We start from the raw sequence: 17823 nt of genomic DNA on the forward strand, positions 1-17823 counted from the left end.
GAAACTCACTTAAGTAATGTAAGGAGTTGAGCGAATAATAAGAAATACATGTAACATAGAGTTAGTACTTGTATAAATATTGTTAAAAAATAAAAAATGGTGGTATTGTAGGGTCTTTACAGTGTTATCATGAATCTATGGAAACAACTATATCTTCAAGGACTCCCTCTAGTTTTACAAAGGACCTATCAATTAATTAAAGCATTGTTGGAGTTGGTCGTAGTGTTGATAGTTGGAGTTTTTCCATAGTTTCTTTTGACATCTAAACATTAATCATTGCCCCTAAATATTTCAAGGTATTAGGTATTGGGTTATGGTTAATATTAACGCTTACGATTGGACTCCCAATGTTTGTGTATTTGGCTATGGAGATTTTGCGCAAAATTAGGTCACCTAGTTTCCTTGTGATTTATACAACCTTGGGTCCTTGTTTCTCTTTCTTGGCTTCTTAAGACAGAGTTCTTGAATGGTATTATCATAAATTGGAACATCTTTTATCGCTTGGAATAGTGGAATCATGACACAAATGCTTCTAAGTTCCCCTAGAAAATGAAAATCTGGTGGTGAAGGAGGATTTTCTAAACATAACATTTTTGGATACGAGGGAACTATCTCCTTTCTTGATATGAGTTCAGGAGGTGAGGGTCTATTTTCATAATTACTCAGTCTTAGAATACTTTCTTCGTCATCATGTTATTGAATAACAGGAGTAGCCATATTGTTGATAACCTTCCTTGATTGTAAATGGATACCTTGGGAATCTATTAAAGTTATAGCATAAGAAGGAAAATGGTGTGGAAGTATGTGGCATCTTTGAACAAGGTTGTATGTAGCATATTTGAACAAGCTTGTATGTAGCATCTTCGAACAAGCTTGTAAAGCTTGGCTTCTTTCTGTTTCTTTTGAGCTTTTAAGATGTATATTTGGGAAATAATTGTTCTAAGAACATTGGTCTTAAATTTACCAACAAGTTTCCTAGTTTAGCTTTGGTCACACCAATCACATGTGATCGATTAGTTTTAAAAATAGCATTATGAGAATTTCTTCCATACTTAGAGCTACCTCTAGAATATCATCAACATTATTCAGAGATGGTTGGATAAGTTAATTTGGAAACATCCCCTACTCCCATAAGATTTAAGGTATCAATAAAATCTTCTTGTATCCCTTTAAGAAAATGGATGTGCAATCATCATCTAGAATGTTTTGTTTAGTTCTTTGGAAGTTGTATTGAAATCTCTCCACATAATCCTCCAAACTTTTGTCATCTTTTTGGGACATCCTAAATATTTCTTCCTTAATATCTTAGACCTTACAATAGACTTGATACTTCTTTAAAATTTAGTCTTCATATTATCCCAAGTTCGAATGGTATTTCCCCTAAGTCCTATAAACCAACGAAGAGCTAAGTCCTTTAAACTCGCTAGCAATAACTTCAATTTGTGTGCATCTGTAAAATAATCGTAGATATTACAAAGGACATCAGACTCAAACAAAAAGGTGTCTAGGTCTTCACTTGTGAGACCTTGAAAGTATAAAAGAACAAAAGAAGGGATGTTTTTCATTAATACCATTCCCTTGTGTCCCTATATGGGAAAGTTAAATTTAATGGGTCCCTTTGGTTTAGTTATCCGATGATCCCCCATTCCTATGAATGGTTTCTCTTGTTTTGGGATCTTGTTGGAAGCTTCAAAACTTTTGGGTTTCTCCACCATTGTTGGTTCTCCCCTATGAAGTTGAGCTACATTGTTATGGAGTCCTTATTAAGGATTGTTTTTCCCACCTTTACCTACCAAGATGTTTAATATGGATGGTTCCTACTACACCACGTAGTAGTTTATTTTCTTTTAATTGTGGTATTGTAATGCACCTATCATGCCCTAGTATGCAGGATAACAAGACAAAGGTTACTGAAAGGGGTAGTCGACAGTTCCATTTGGTCGATTCTACTCTTGGTATCATTTTACCCTATTCTGGTAGATCCCTAATTCTTTTTAGTGCCCCCCATCAATGGTGCCAAAAAAGATATTGTATTTATACTTTTCTCATTTCAATTAAGGATTTTGGGATACATTGTACATTTATTTTTTCAAACCGCAATTAGTAAATTTGTGAGGAAATCTATACAGTATATACAAAAAGTGAGCTCCTCATCTTATCCTAAATGGGCTAATCTATTAAATAGAAAAATCTACGGGAACACAATTTCAGATGGGAGGATTGTCCAAAGGATGGTCCATAACTTAGCTAGATTGCACCTTATGTGCCCAAATTTTATTCTCAGGTGGTTAGCTCTATGTCAGTAGGTAGGCCTAAATCCTGCCAGTTCCACTGCATGCCAATTCTGCAACATCTACTTGCCACAGTTCGAAGCAAGTTGACTCTATAACAATTAGCTATAGGTCTTGTTCCCCAACATTAAAGTTCTCAATGAAATGGACTCCAACACTATTAATCTATAGATTCATAAAATAACAAAAAACCACTCTAATAGCTTATTATGATATCTATTATTTCAAATGAATCAAATTTGAAACAACTAATCATAAAAAAGATTCAAATATAACTACTATAATCACAAACAATTTTCACTCTACTTAGAGAAACAAAACAAAAAAATTAATGACCATAGCACCATATGTTGAGTGGGACCTTCCCCAAGGTTTTCATATGCATTTTACAGTAGTGAACTGTCAACACAAGCTCGAGTGCATCCAAGTTTACCCACAACAGGAACTCACAACATAATCATGAAACTCCAATCGATTTTATAACACACATAGTTTTATATTATTTTCTTAGAAACTAACGAAGATTGATTATAAAGTATTGATTACAGATGATACTATCACTTCATTGAATCATATATATATATATATATATATAGAGAGAGAGAGAGAGAGAGAGAGAGAGAGAAGGGAAACCATCATTTCAATCGCATAATAAAATGATTCCACCTTTGTGAACCAAACAGTGGATAAAATAAGGAAAAACCATTTTTGTTACAATAAGGACAAGGAATGGTTACAACAATTTGGGATGCCACGAGAATTGATACCCCTCATGGACAACATTGTGACTTTATGTCAGTTATGCATGCATGTGGAATAGCCACCCATACTATTCGTTGAAATAATTAGATCCCTATTCTTCTTCTAGGATACTTGCATTTGGTCGAGGTGTTGGATAACACCATATGCATTGTATGAATTCCTTGATTGTTTATCATTACTCTAGTGGATATACGCCCTGCACGTTGGCTTGTTGGCCCTTGGAACATGGAACCAGTATATCCATGTGGCCTAGTTGAGTTGTCTTTCATTGTTGGGAAAAATGATCCTTGTGGACTTTAAAAATTCCAATCACAAAAACTGCCAACATGCCCTTGTGCCTTTATACCTATGGTTTAATAACTAGTTTGGTATTATACACTTCCAATAGTTATCCACTTATGGCTAAGAACCTTTTCGGAACCATAGTTAGTCCATTTTATTGTGCACACATCATAACTAGACACACAAACACACATATATATAATGTTTATTCGAATGGACGCGAGTGCAGGCTCTTTGTGACCATGTCTGATCTGGAATTTATCCAGGACAAAGAATTAAAGGTATTACAGACTCATGTGCATGGATGTGTCTATGTTACTTTATGCAATGGATCGATAAGATTGTAAAATGCATAGAGACTGAGGCAGTTATAGAAAACATAATAGGAAAACACATGTAATACAACAAGTTTAATAAGGAGTTCACCCAATGCTCCTGGGCTACGTCTCCTGGTCCAGCTTTCAGTGGTGGCCTCTCTATTATGTTTTCAAAGCAGAGTTTATTTACAACAGTGAGCTCAATTTGAGTCTCACTCAACAGATATGAATCAGTAGGATTGGAGTACACAGACTCTCCTTACTGATACTTGACCTCTAATGGTCACAGTAGTATGAGTCCAATCTGAAACTCATACATGATAGGCCTATGCCGAGGAGCTCGCTTGAACCTCTCAAGCTTTCTCTGAGTGCACAGATTCTCTGACTCTCTCTGGCTCTGTTTGGCTCGATGTTACCTTTAGGTCAGCTCAGCTTCTTCTCTCTGTTCTCTACTCTTAGCTTTCTGTGTCTAACTAACTCCTCTTTGTGTGTGTGTTTTTCTGCTTCTATCAGTTCATGGCTTTAAATCCAGTCTGCTTTTTGTCGGTTCGTTTCCGCTTCCCGGTGTTCTGGTTTTCCTGCCTCTATCCGTTTGAACTCCCATGTTCTGCGTCATCATCACTGTGTAACGCTTCACAGGGAGGTGGCCACCTATTCTGTAATGGTTGAGTGTGTCAGGTTCCTTGGACACATTTGAACGGTTGTTATTTCCGTTTGCTCCAAGATGCCCACAAAACACAAATCTGTTGTCAACTCGTTGTCCACGTCGGGCTTCAAATCCCATGTAATCTTGCATTACAACTTTGTCAAATCTGGTCATTTATCGGGACGCGCCTCCGCCGTTGATCTGGGTCCCCCAGATCCTACAATCGTTGTTTATATCATGCGAGTAAGTAGTGTGACGTTTACCCGTCCGATGTGAGCTTTTTTCTCTCTCTTCCGCCAGACGCGTGTCACTCAATGTGTGGCATTGGGCGGGACTCGGTCAAAACTGTTTACCACCTCGAGGCCTTCCGATATCTAGTCAGTTTTGTGGAATCCACGGAACCAAAATAATTACTTTTCCGCATTTCATAGCTATTTCGGGTCCGGGCACTTCGGGGCTTTACTTCACTAAGGGGGACGTCCTGCGATAAGCGATTAGTGCTTTACCATATTGCGTATCAGAAACCACCCCTGTTTCTTGGATTAGCCTCTAGTTTTTCCAATTTGCGCCAATGCGCATTACCATGGGCCAACGGTCTACACACTCGACCGAGGGTCCTCGTTGCTCCGCGCTGATCACAATTGCAACTGTCACGAGGATTCCTTCTGATAGCTTGATCTTTCTAAGACTTGAATCTGTTTGGCATAATTTGAACAAGTTTATGAAAACTTAGAGAGTTTTAGGATCCAATTCGGATCACGACCTTCCCACTGAAAAAGCTTTTGGACCCCAAAAGTTATTTTTAAGCATCAATCAAGTGAGGGTACTGATTGCTCGCTTACCCAATTTATATCCATTTCGCACTGTTTGGTTTTGAACCTTTGAGTCCAATCCGGAGGTACTCAACATCCCCTCTGCATGTAGTTCTTACCTTTCTGTCCAGAGTTGTATCTTCCTGCAATTCATTAAGATATTTAGGCAACAGATCATCAATAGAAGGCAATTGACTCTGCTCTTCGGGATCTTCAATTAATGAAGGTTTAAAAAATCTCAAGCTGTCTGCATTAACAACTGAGTAAATGTGCACGTAAGCTGGTAAATCAAGGCGAAAAGCATTCTCACCAATTTTCTCAAGTATCCTGAAAGGTCCATACCTTATTGGCTTCAACTTCTTACCTTGCATTCTGTCTTTGCTGATATACAGCTAGGCTTGATCACCAACTTGGAAACTATGCTCCATCCAATGCTTTTCATGCCTTGCCTTGTACTTGGCTTGGCTCTTTTCCAGCTATTCATGTATTGCCTGGTGAGTCTCTTAGATTTGTTCGATGAACTTGGTTGCCTTGTCCACATCACTGTGTCCATCAACCGCTATGTCTTTACCAAAGACAAAATCCAAGGGAGACCTTGGTGTGAAACCAAAATAGGTCTCAAAAGGAGATCTCTGTGTAGAAGAATGTTTAGCTCGGTTGTAAGCATGCTACACATAACATAAGTTTTCATCTCAAAGCCTGGGATGCTTGCTACAATAGCCTCTAAGAAATTGGATCACTGTCCTATTGACTACTTCTGTTTGGCCATCTATTTGCGGATGAAAAGTTGTTCTCTTCTTCAGCCTGGTGTCCATCAATTCCCACAAACTTGACCAAAATTTCCCAACAAATCGGGTATCTTGATCAGATATAATGGAAGTAGGTAATCCAAAATGAACCCATACATGCTGAAAGAACAACTTTGCAGTTTGTTCAGCTGTAATCTGTTTGTTACAAGGTATTAAAATACACATTTTGTTGAACCTATCCACAACAACATATAAATAGTCATGATCTTTCCTAGATTTAGGTAGTCCTCCAACAAAGTCCATGGAAACACTTTCCCAAGGATGAGAAAGAACCGGTAGTGGAGTGTAAAAGCCTAGTTTTCTGTTGTTGGGCTTGCTTTTAGCACACATGGTACACCCTCTTACATATCTAGAAATTGTCTCATTCGTTTTTGGCCAATAACAAAATCTTTACAGTTGTGCAACTGTTTTACTTACACCAAAGTGACCTAATATTAGAGAAGTGTGTGCCTCTCGAATTATCTTTACTCTTTCAGTTTTTGGAATGCATAGCTTCCCAAAATGATACAAGAGTTGGTCCTTAACATGATAATCCAATTCTTCTACTTGTTTGCCATGACTTAAAGTTGCATATACATCTTTAAAATCTATATCTTGAGCATACTGTTCAATGTAGCTTTCATGCAATACTGAATTATGCTTAAGTATAGTGGATGCATTTATGATTGGTCTGGACAACATATCTACAACTTTATTGTGTATGCCCTTTTTATACCTGATGACTAGATGAAACTGTTGTAGAAAACCCATCCATCTATAATGTCTTGATTGCTGCAACTTAGTTTGGGAGTGTAAATATTGAAGTGGTTGATGATCAGTATGTATAACTGTCTCTTTGCCCATTAAGTAATGTTTCCACTTTTTCACACTCTGTACTAATGCATACAATTCTTTATCATATATGGGATAGTTAACTATTGTAGAATTAAATGTCTCAGAATGATAACATATGGGTTCACCGTGCTGCATCAACACTGCTCCCATAGCATAGTCACTGGCATCCGTTTCAATCTCAAATGGTCTTTGAAGATCGGGCAGTGGTAGTACTGGTGCTATACTAATCTTTTCTTTCAAGGTGTCGAAGGCTTTCTGCTATTTGCCTCCCCACTGAAACACCTTGTTCAATCCTGTTAAAGCATGTAAGGGAGCTGCAATTAAGGAAAAGTTAGAAATAAACTTTCTCCAATATTGTGTTGCTCCTAAGAAGCTTCTAACTTCTGTAGCAAATTTGGGTTTAGGCCAGTTTACAATGACTGCAACCTTAGAGGGATCTATCTTCAATTCACCACCCCCTACAATATGACCCAAATAATTCAAAGATGTTTTGCCAAATTCACATTTTGAGAGCTTAACATAAAGATTTTCTTTTTTCAAAACATCTAGAGTCTGCTTAACATGCTTTAAATGTTCTTCCCATGTTTTACTGAATATAAGAATGTCATCCAAATATACAATGACAAAATCATCAAGAAAAGGTCTGAGTACATCATTCATTACTCTCATGAAAGTAGCAGGAGCATTAGTTAAGCCAAAAGGCATAACCAACCACTCATACAATCCCTGCTTTGTTTTGAAAGCAGTCTTCCATGCATCTTGCTCTGCAACTCTGACTTGATGATAGCCACTATGCAAGTCCAACTTGGAAAAATAAACAGCTTCCTTTAATTGATCCAATAGATCATCTATGTGAGGAAGGGGATAACGATTTTTTATCGTTATCTTATTCAGTGCTCGGTAATCAATGCACATTCTCCATGAGCCATCTTTCTTTCTCACCAAGACAATTGGAGACCCACATGGTGATGTGCTAGGTCTGATGAACCCCTTCTCGAGCAGCTCCTGTACCTGCTTCTTGATTTCTGCATTCTCTAAAGCGGACAACTTGTACATTCCGATGTTAGGCAATGGAGCATCTTGCTGCAAATTAATATCATGTACTATTTCCTTTTTGGGTGGCAGACCTTTAGGTTCTTGAAACAGTATATCATATTCTGAAACAACTTTTTCTAAATCAGCTTGTTGTTTAGCATCACAACCCTCAAATACATTGGTTTTATCAGGTTTCTTTTCCTTTACAACCATCAGTAAAAATTGTTTGCATGAATTTACAATTCTTTTCATCTGCCTTGAGTTTATGAGAGTATAATTATTCTTGAGTTTATGAGCTCTTACAATATATTTGATTCCATCTTTAACGAGTTGATACTTGTTATAAGAAGAGCTTCGGCGTAAATCACATATAGAAAGACCTTTGTTGACGCGTTTCGAACCAGCAAGTGTGGCTCATCGTCAGGACAAGCCACACTTGTTGGTTCGAAACACGTCGACAAAGGTCTTTCTATATGTGATTTACGCTGAAGCTCTTCTTATAACTGTTATGGATCACAGAAGTCTCAATTCAATAATTGATACTTGTTCTCAGCTCTATAGAAAACAGCTTTTCTATCATGCAAGTAAGGACTTCCTAAAACAATTCCACATATATCCAAAGGAACTATATCTAACTCAACCTCATCTACAAATGCTGACCCAAAAGAAAACCTAAGTTTACATTGTCTAGTCACTTGTAGCTGTGCTTTATCACATAACCAACCTAATAGATATGGCTTTTTGTGAGGTGTGGTTAGTAATCCCAACTTCTTTACAATTGCTTCAGAAACTAAACTTACTTGTGAGCCACTATCAAACAAAGTATCAATCTTTTGATGCTTGGAAATAACTCGAATATGAAAAACTCATGTCTTTTCCTCTCATTTTCTTCATTATCAGTAAATTGTGCAGAATTACTAGTAGATGCTTCATAATTTTTACCTTTTATACATGTGGCTACGATTGTTGTTTCATCTCCTGAGTCTGACCCCAAATCCTTTTAAATAGTCGCAGCAGTCTTCTTCTTCTTGCCCTCAAATTTCTTGGATCTCAGCTCTTGATGCAGGATCCAACAGTGTTCATCATCATGCCCATCCTTCTTACAGTGAGTGCATGAAGACTTGGTCTTTTGTACAGTATTGGCCTTCCTCTCTTTCCATTTCTGTTTTCTCTTTTCCTTGCTTTTGCTTGCAGTGGGTTTTGATGATCCCCCAACTTCTGGGTTCACATTCTTTCCTCTAGCTTCTAGATGTGTAGCCTGAACAGATACCTCATCTATGCTAGTGGGATTAAACATGAGAATAGTGTGCCTTAAGTAGCTGTGTAGACCACCTATATACTTCAGCAGAGTTTCAGGTGAGTCTAAAGAAATTCCTAGAATCAAAGCTCTTTTCCTAAATTCTTGAGTGTAACTTTGTACACTTTTCCCTTTTAATTGGCGAAGAGTTTGCTAGCTCATCATGGCTTGCTGCATATAGGCTAGTGGATAGAATTGCTTTTTAATTGCAAAAACAAATTCACTCCAGACATAAAGAATTTTACCATGTTTCTTCAGGTCAGATTGTGTCATGCCTTCCCACCATACCAAAGAAGTGCCTCCAAGGCGTAGGTTGGCCAGCTGAATCTTACTCTTGTCTGAATTGATGCTCTGCACTCTACAATAAACATCAATCTGTCTAATCCAATTATCCAGCTTCTCTGCATTCAACTCTCCATCATATATCGGTAAATCAAATTTAACATCTAATTTAATCAAAGATGTTTTCTTTTTGTTTTCAGGGCTACTAGGAGGTGTGGGAAGTTTTTCTTCTTTCCCTTTGCCTTTAGAGTGGTCATGGAGGAGAGATTCTTCTGCTCCTTTATCTTGTTTGGAGTTTGATGAATCTTTAGCTCTACCTTTCTTAAATTCTCTATACATTTCCTCCACCATGGCTTTCATGGTCAGGAAACCATCCATGAACTAGGAGTCTGATTCCAAGGGGTTTTCTTCTGACATTTTCCTCTTAGAGTGGACTCTTCCAATTTCAAGGTTAGCTTCAACCAATTCTCCTTCTCCTAATTTAAGCTTTGATCTAGTTAGCATTCAACAACAAAATCCAGCATAAGCTTGTCTAACCTTAGTAACCTAGAGCTCTGATACCACTTGATCTGGAATTTATCTAGGACAAAGAATTAAAGGTATTACAGACTCATGTGCATGGATGTGCCTATGTTACTTTATGCAATGGATTGATAAGATTGCAAAATACATAGACACTGAGGCAGTTAGAGAAAACATAACAGGAAAAACATGTAATACAACAAGTTTAATAAGGAGTTCACCCAATGCTCCTGGGCTACGTCTCCTGGTCCAGCTTTCAGTGGTGGCCTCTCTATTATGTTTTCAAAGCAGAGTTTCTTTACAACAGTGAGCTCAATTTGAGTCTCACTCAACAGATATGAATCAGTAGGATTGGAGTACACAGACTCTCCTTACTAGTACTTGACCTCTACTGGTCACAGTAGTATGAGTCCAATCTGAAACTCATACATGACAGGCCTATGCCGAGGAGCTCGCTTGAACCTCTCAAGCTTTCTCTAGAGTGCACAGACTCTCTGACTCTCTCTGGCTCTATCTGGCTCGATGTTGCCTTCAGGTCAGCTCGGCTTCTTCTCTCTATTCTCTGCTCTTAGCTTTCTGTGTCTAACTAACTCCTCTTTGTGTGTGTGTTTTTCTACTTCTGTCAGTTCATGGCTTTAAAGCCAGTCTGCTTTCTATCGGTTCGTTTCCGCTTCCCGGCGTTCTAGTTTTCTTACCTCTATCCGTTCGAACTCCCCTGTTCTGCGTCGTCATCACTGTGTAATGCTTCACAAGGAGGTGGCCATCTATTCTGTAACAGTTGAGTGCGTCAGGTTCCTTGGACACATTTGAACGATCGTTATTTCCGTTTGCTCCAAGATGCCCGCGAAACATGAATATGCTGCCAACTCGTCGTCCACGTTGGACTTCAAATCCCATGTAATCTTTCTTTACAACTTTGTCAAATCAGGTCATTTATCAGGACATGCCTTTGCCATTGATCTGGGTCCCCCAGATCCTATGGTCGTCATTCATATCGAGCGGGTAAGTAGCGTGACGTTTACCCGTCTGATGTGAGCGGTTTTCTCTCTCTTCCGCCGGACGCGTGTCACTCAATGTGTGGCATCGGGCGGGACTCGGTCAAAACTGCTTACCGCCTCGAGGCCTTCCGATATCCTGTTGGTTTTTTGGAATCCACGAAACCGAATTAATTACTTTTCCACATTTCATAGCCATTTCGGGTCCGGGCACTTCGGGGCTTTCCTTCACTAAGGGGGACACCCTGCGATACGTGATTAGCGCTTTACCATATCACGTATTAGAAACCACCCCCATTTCTTGAATTAGCCTCTGGTTTTGCCAATTTGCGCCAGCGCGTGTTACCATGGGCCAACGGTCTGCGCGCTCGACCGAGGGTCCTCGTTGCTCCGCACTGATCAAAATTGCAACTGTCACGAGGATTCCTTCTGATAGCTTTATCTTTCTACGACTTGAATCTGTTTGGCATAATTTGAATGAGTTTATGAAAACTTAGAGAGTTTTAGGATCCAATTCGGATCAATATCACCTCGGGAGTTAAATCTTATCAAATCTCAACATTGATCCCTGTTGAACTTATAGGGATGATCTTCTAGGCTACATGGAATTATTGTCCTCGTGTTGAAGCTTTCCACCCCCTTTTCCCATCTGTCAATATATTCACACCACACAATGCTTATCCCACTGAAGACCTCGCGCCATGTCATCATGAGGCCTTAAGCCTGGTGGTTCTACCAGGTGCTCCATCTAAAATATATAGGGAACGAGGTCTAGGGTAACATCATTGGTCCTAAATGTATTGATATGACGGTGGAGGGAAGTCAAGAATTCGACGATTCTGATTTGATAGCGAACCCCCCCCTCCCCTTCTCCCTATGATGTCACCAAGGGGGTCTGCTTTCATGGTTCCACTATTAGTTTTGTCACTTGAATCTCGTTTCCACTTGGTTAATGTTATGTGGAGGCTTGACCTCATTTGGTACATAGAAGGAGGGGTGTCCACTTTTAGATCCCCACTGTCTGTTAGTGTTTATGATCCACCATCATTTTGTGCATGCTCCAAAGTGCTCTAGTCCAGGTTACATGCACCATCAGACTCACCCTCTTAGTGATATTCTCTATAGAGGATAAGCCCTTCCCACAATGGGTCCATCGCTTTGCCCCTCAGCTATGACCATGAGTGCCAAACCATTTGACAAGGCTTAGTGCTTAACCCTGTCTCCCTCCCTTATATTCACATGGTTTGTCATGTTACCAAAAGGGAACATCCATGGAACTGAGTTTCTAAACGAGTGTAAATGCCATTTGCACAATGTACACAACAACTGACCCTTGAGCCCTTCGTTACGATTTTGGAGAATAACCTCTTGACCGAACTTAGAACATCCAACATATATATATATATACACATGAATGAACCTGAGATTGTGACTTAGAAACCAGGACGTACTGGTTCCATTATTTATTAATTAATCCACAAATGTTATCCACCTCTCTTTGCACATAGGTCATACAGACAGATCCACAAACTCAGGACATTTATAGAAATAACCATTTCTGAAGGAAAACATTCAAGACCATTTCAACATAGGAATTCCACATTCCTCATTATCAACATGTGCTAGTCCATAACACAAAGACCAAATATACCAACAAGTCAATACAAATATTTTACCCATTTATAGATATTTCAATCTCTTTATGTCCATGTAGGCTTAATTTATTTCAAGATTATCACATCCATGAATAATAAGCCATTTCACAAGAAGTGGGAAGAGTACTTTTCACTTGTGGAATTCGCAAACAACAATGGGCATCAAGATTCGCTAAGAATGATCGCATTTGAAGCGCTTTATGGGAGGAGTTGTAACACTCCTATCAACTGGAGTGATCTAGTGAATAGGTCCTTTATTGGGCCTGATATGTTGAAAGACATGGAGCAATAAATGCAAAACACCAAAAGAAATTTAAAAGTGGCACAGGACAAGCAAAAAAATCTATGAAAACCAACATAGAGTGCACAAAAGTTCCAAGTAAGGGAACATGTTTTCTTGCGAGTTAGACCCAAGAAGAGCTCCTTGAAATTTGGGTCTTGCATGAAGCTGAAACCACGGTTTTTTGGGCCATTTGAAGTGCTTGAAAGGGTAGGGGCAGTGGCATTTGAAGTGAATTTGGCATCTCTATCTGAGATCAATTTCAAGTCGTTGTCATTTGTCACATAAATTTTGCTTCTGAATTTAATCAGCCCTTTTTTTGTAAAGCAATAGTCCTTACCTTCATTGCCTTGAGAGCCTTGTTGTAGCTTCTCCTTTAATTGTTGATACTTTTTATCTTGTTGTCCAACATTTTTTATCTTTTCTTCAAGATTAGTTCCATAGGAACTTATGGTTGTTATATGATGTATTTGCACTCTCCTGCTAAGTGCATTAGCCACTCTATTCTCCTTGCCTTTTATATATTTGATTTTGAATTCAAATTCATTGAGTGTGGCCAACCATATGGCTTGGCTTGCATTTAACTTGAGTTGTTAAAATAAATACTTCAGCCCTCAATGATCAGTCATTAGAGTGAATTTTCTTCCAAGAAGGTAATCAATGATGGTAGCCAATTTGAGATTATGAGTTACATAATTATGCTCATGCTCATTTAATTTTTGAGATTCATGGCAGACCACTTGGCCTTCCTGCATCAGGACTCCACCAAGTCCCTCCTTCCAAGCATCTATAAATACAACAAACTCCTTTTCAGGATCGACTATTCTTAACATTGGTGCATTAGTCAACAACTGCTTAAGATGATTGAAGCTTGTAGCACAATCAGTTGTCCATTAAAACATCTTTCCTTTTTTTTGCAAAGAAGTAATTGGGAAACCAATCTTGGAGAAATTCTTAATAAATCTCATGTAATATCTTGCCAGTCCCATGAAACACTTAACTTTAGCTACATTTCTAGGTGTTGGCCATTCCATGATAGCCTTGACCTTCTCAGAATCAACTGCTACTCCCTCTCTTGAGACAATGTGTCCCAAGTAATTGTTACATGTTATTTTGTCATCATTAGGAAAATGACCGCCAATCTGGATCTCTCGCTATCTGATGAAGTGTTTCAAGAATTCCCCTGCAATGTTGGAAGCAAAACAATCCCAAATTATATGAGAATTCTGGATTGCATTGCTCAAAAACCTATTTTTAAGCACTTGCACAATTTCCTTAGCTATTGCCTGCAAAATCGTAGTTTTAACCATTATGCACTGTGCAAATTTGCGTTATGTCTTCCACTAAAAACTACGTAAATAACTTAACGTGAGTAAAAATAAAAAGTGATTTCTAGAAGCCTTGTTGGAGGAATATTTCCCAACTAAAAGCCTCAAGCCTCTACATACTTGGGCCTCATCCCTCTGTTCATGGAGCAAACTTCCTCCCTTTGTGGAACCCTAATCCCTCCTTTTGAGGATCTCATCCCTTGAGAAGAGGATCTCAAACCTCCTCCTCTTGGCCTATAAATTCAACACATACTAGAGGGCTGGGGGGGCTTCTGAATGTAAACTTATGTTGTTGGAATAGGGCTAGAAATCTTGTCACCTAAGGGGAGGATTGGAGATCATTGGAAGGAGGCTTACATCATCAAGGCTAAGGTTGTATTGCTCCTTCATATTCAATATTAATACAAAAGAGTGTTTATTTCTCACTATATTGTTCAATGGAGCTGATGTATTGTGTATTTACTTCCATTTTTCCATTGATAATGATATTAGGTACTAGTTTCCTTGATCACTAGTATGGGTTTTATTAAGTCATTTATCTATCATATGCCTTTGATCCTTTGTTGTTATTATGTTTGCGGGTCTCGATTTTGAGCATTTAGGAGCTACATCAAACCATAGCGAGGATCTTCATCAGGAATTTCCTTTGAAAGGTGTGGATTTCATATTCTATAATTCTTTCTTATAATTCAATAGGAATGAACTCACAGAAAGATTTACTAGTTTGTTTGTTTGTTACTAGATTCAACCACTGAATCTAGGGAGATTTCTCTTGTCTACAAGAGCGATTTGTGTGCATAAGAAATTGGCGACCATACTAGGGATCAAAGGCTCACTATAGATGCCAATGATATTTATTTCTTAACTAGGCTTTCATGTCGCGGGACTGATATTTCCAAAGCGAGGAAAAGGACTAGGATTCTAGTTAAAAGTGGTTTCTTTATCGATAAATTCTGGAATTGTTGCCATTAGATTCAATTTTAATAAATTTAATTAAGAATTTTAATAATATTAACAGTCCAAATTCACATGTGTTCTTTCCATATAAATATTCTTCCTTTTGAGTAAGACCTCTTGGAAGCCATGATCGAGATGTGCCCCTTGTCATGTGTTTCTTCCTCTTTGAAGCCATGATGAAAATTATTGTGAGGAAGGTTCTTTACTGTGTCAACCTCGCTAAAAAATGAAACAAATTATGAGCATGGTTGTTTTCGTTTCAAGCCCGCATAAAAATGAAACCGACCATGAGCATAGTTCTGTGTCAAGCTCGTTAAAAAATTAAACATATTCCCCTCTAATTAAGTTGAGTCTTTGATTAGGTCGCATAAATGTTAAGTCATATTTTTCATCTCATCTCGTTAATGAACCTTCATTTCATCCACCTATTATTAACCAGTAGTCTACTTAGGTAAATCAAACAAAGCTCGTGGGGCATGCGCCTCTGCAAAGGTACATTGTAAATTGTTGTATCACATTTCACATGTGTGGAAATTTTACTTGTTTTTGTAAACTCCTTTCTACTTCTCCTACTTATCTTGTGTTACACTTGATTTGCAGATGTCGATGCTCCCTCAAACCTATATTAGCTATGTTGATGGTGCTAGTCGTAGAACTCAGAATATGTCTTTTGCAGGTTGGGGCATTTATTCGCCCATCGATGAGTTAATAAGCCTATATGGAATATGCCTTGGCCGAACGATAAACAATATTACATAATATAGTGTAGTTATTGAGCTATTATCTGATGCCATATCTTTTGACATTCGTTGTTTAATCATTATAATGGATTCTCAACTCATATTACAACATTTAAAGTGTGTTTATTCAGTTAGGAGTTCTACAATGTTAAGGAATTTTTGTGGATACACATCGTGGAAAGAGAATTTGATTACATTGAATACCAGCATATTCTAAGACATTTAAACATATTAACTGATGCATTGGCTAATTATGTGTTAAATTGACATTTGAAACATTTGTAAATAGAAAAACAATAGTCATTCACACATTGTACAAAATAAGCTTAGAAAATAGAAGTAGTCTCCATTAATCATAATGTCTACAAAATTTCTAGGTTTACAAAAAATTTCATCCAAGACATATGAGGCTTCGTGGCCTTTATTATCCAAACATGCTGATAGATCAAAAAACAAAATCTAGCCCTATGACTAGCAGCTAAACATGATGATTATGATAGCAGACTATAGCACAAGCCACTCGTCATAATGAACAACTAATCCTCCCAGGTACTCCTACTTTATGTCTTTGGTAGCGGAGAGATGAATCATTAATCCCGATATCTAGGATATCTAGGGTCAACCTCTCTAGGTTATGCTCAATTTTGATCAAAGCCTTTGTTGCCTCGGAGTTCTGTGCTACGGGAGCAAATGGTTTCTCGTCACGTCTGTCAAATCACTGCATCGTTGCTGGTCTGACTGGTCCCACACATGCATGATTATTTTAGATGATTAGTTTTGGATGTAAAAACAAACAAAAAAATACAAAACAAACCAAAGTGATAATTTTTACCTATATCACCCCATTGTATTCCTGCAGTGAGTGGGATATCCGGATCACCGGTGTAGTCCATACCCATATATGGGTAATCCTCAATCATGATAATTTGGCGATCCAGGCATCTAAAAAATGCAAGAGTATATCTGACAATCAGGCCATCACCACCTTCGTGGCGAGCCATCAATGTAACCCACTGCAGCATGCGAAGATCTCGTGGTTCTCCCATCTCCATAGGCATATGTTACAAAGAAGAGGAATCCTCTCCATAGCAAATGAAATAACCATAGCACCATATTTAAATTTCTTTATTTTGTCCTTCTTTGCTCTAATGAGTTTCCCTTTGATATTGGCAACAACTCCTTCGCACAAGTTAAATACAATGGGCTGCAAGAACTCTAGTGAAATATACATTTGGGCTTTGGTAACCAAGTGGAGTGCAACACTTCCACATAGTCGAGCAACAGTAAATGTAATGGTCCTCAATGGAAGCCTCTGGATGCTCTTAATATCGATTCTTCCATTACTAAGTTTGGCCCTAGGACCACAATGCTCGACTAGGTAAGCCTTTGTTGTTCCACCACCTGGTATGCTCCCAAATAATGAAATATCAGTCCCGCAACGTGAAATCCCATTCAAGAAATAAATATCATTGGCATCTATGGTGAGCCTTTGATCCCTAATATGAAAACATTGTTCTTGGATATTCCAAGATCTCACCAACCATGTCAATAAATCCACTTGAGCTTTCATTCCTGGAATCATAAAATATTTGAGCAAGCCACAATTTCTCAAAGCCTGTAATGTAGTTGGATCATTCAAAGCCTCAAAATCTTGAGCTTCATGTTCTCTCTCTCTCCATTCCATTTTTACACTTCAAAAACCTGAAATCAATGATGGAAATTAGTTAGAAAAGAATATAGAAGTTTTTTACAAAAAAAATTGGGCATTTTTCATTATTTTTAGAAAACCTCGACACCTTGTGCAATTGCCTTTTAGGGAGTGCGGATTTGTGTAGTTCCCTTTCAGGAAAACTACGCATATCACAATTTTCCAACAATGAAAAAAAACCGGGTTGCGGAGACCCGATGAAGAAGAATTATGCAAACCTGAGGGCAAAATTTTAACTAATAAAAACCATAAAAGAAAAACACCAAATCAC

At 38.2% G+C, this 17823-nt stretch overlaps 1 long non-coding RNA gene across 1 annotated transcript; it reads right to left on the bottom strand.

The window, feature by feature from the left end:
* Positions 1 to 16295: 16295 nt before the first annotated feature.
* LOC149240804 (uncharacterized) lies at positions 16296 to 17585 on the bottom strand. Its single transcript, XR_016245558.1, has 2 exons — positions 16677 to 17585; positions 16296 to 16582 (listed from the first exon to the last, which is right to left on the bottom strand). It is a non-coding gene; the product is annotated as an uncharacterized LOC149240804 (long non-coding RNA).
* Positions 17586 to 17823: the final 238 nt, after the last annotated feature.

The sequence above is a fragment of the Pinus tabuliformis genome, chromosome 8 (genome assembly GCF_031772625.1).
Source record: "Pinus tabuliformis cultivar Carrire ecotype Pingquan chromosome 8, CPIR1, whole genome shotgun sequence".
In the NCBI taxonomy this organism is placed as follows: domain Eukaryota; kingdom Viridiplantae; phylum Streptophyta; class Pinopsida; order Pinales; family Pinaceae; genus Pinus; species Pinus tabuliformis.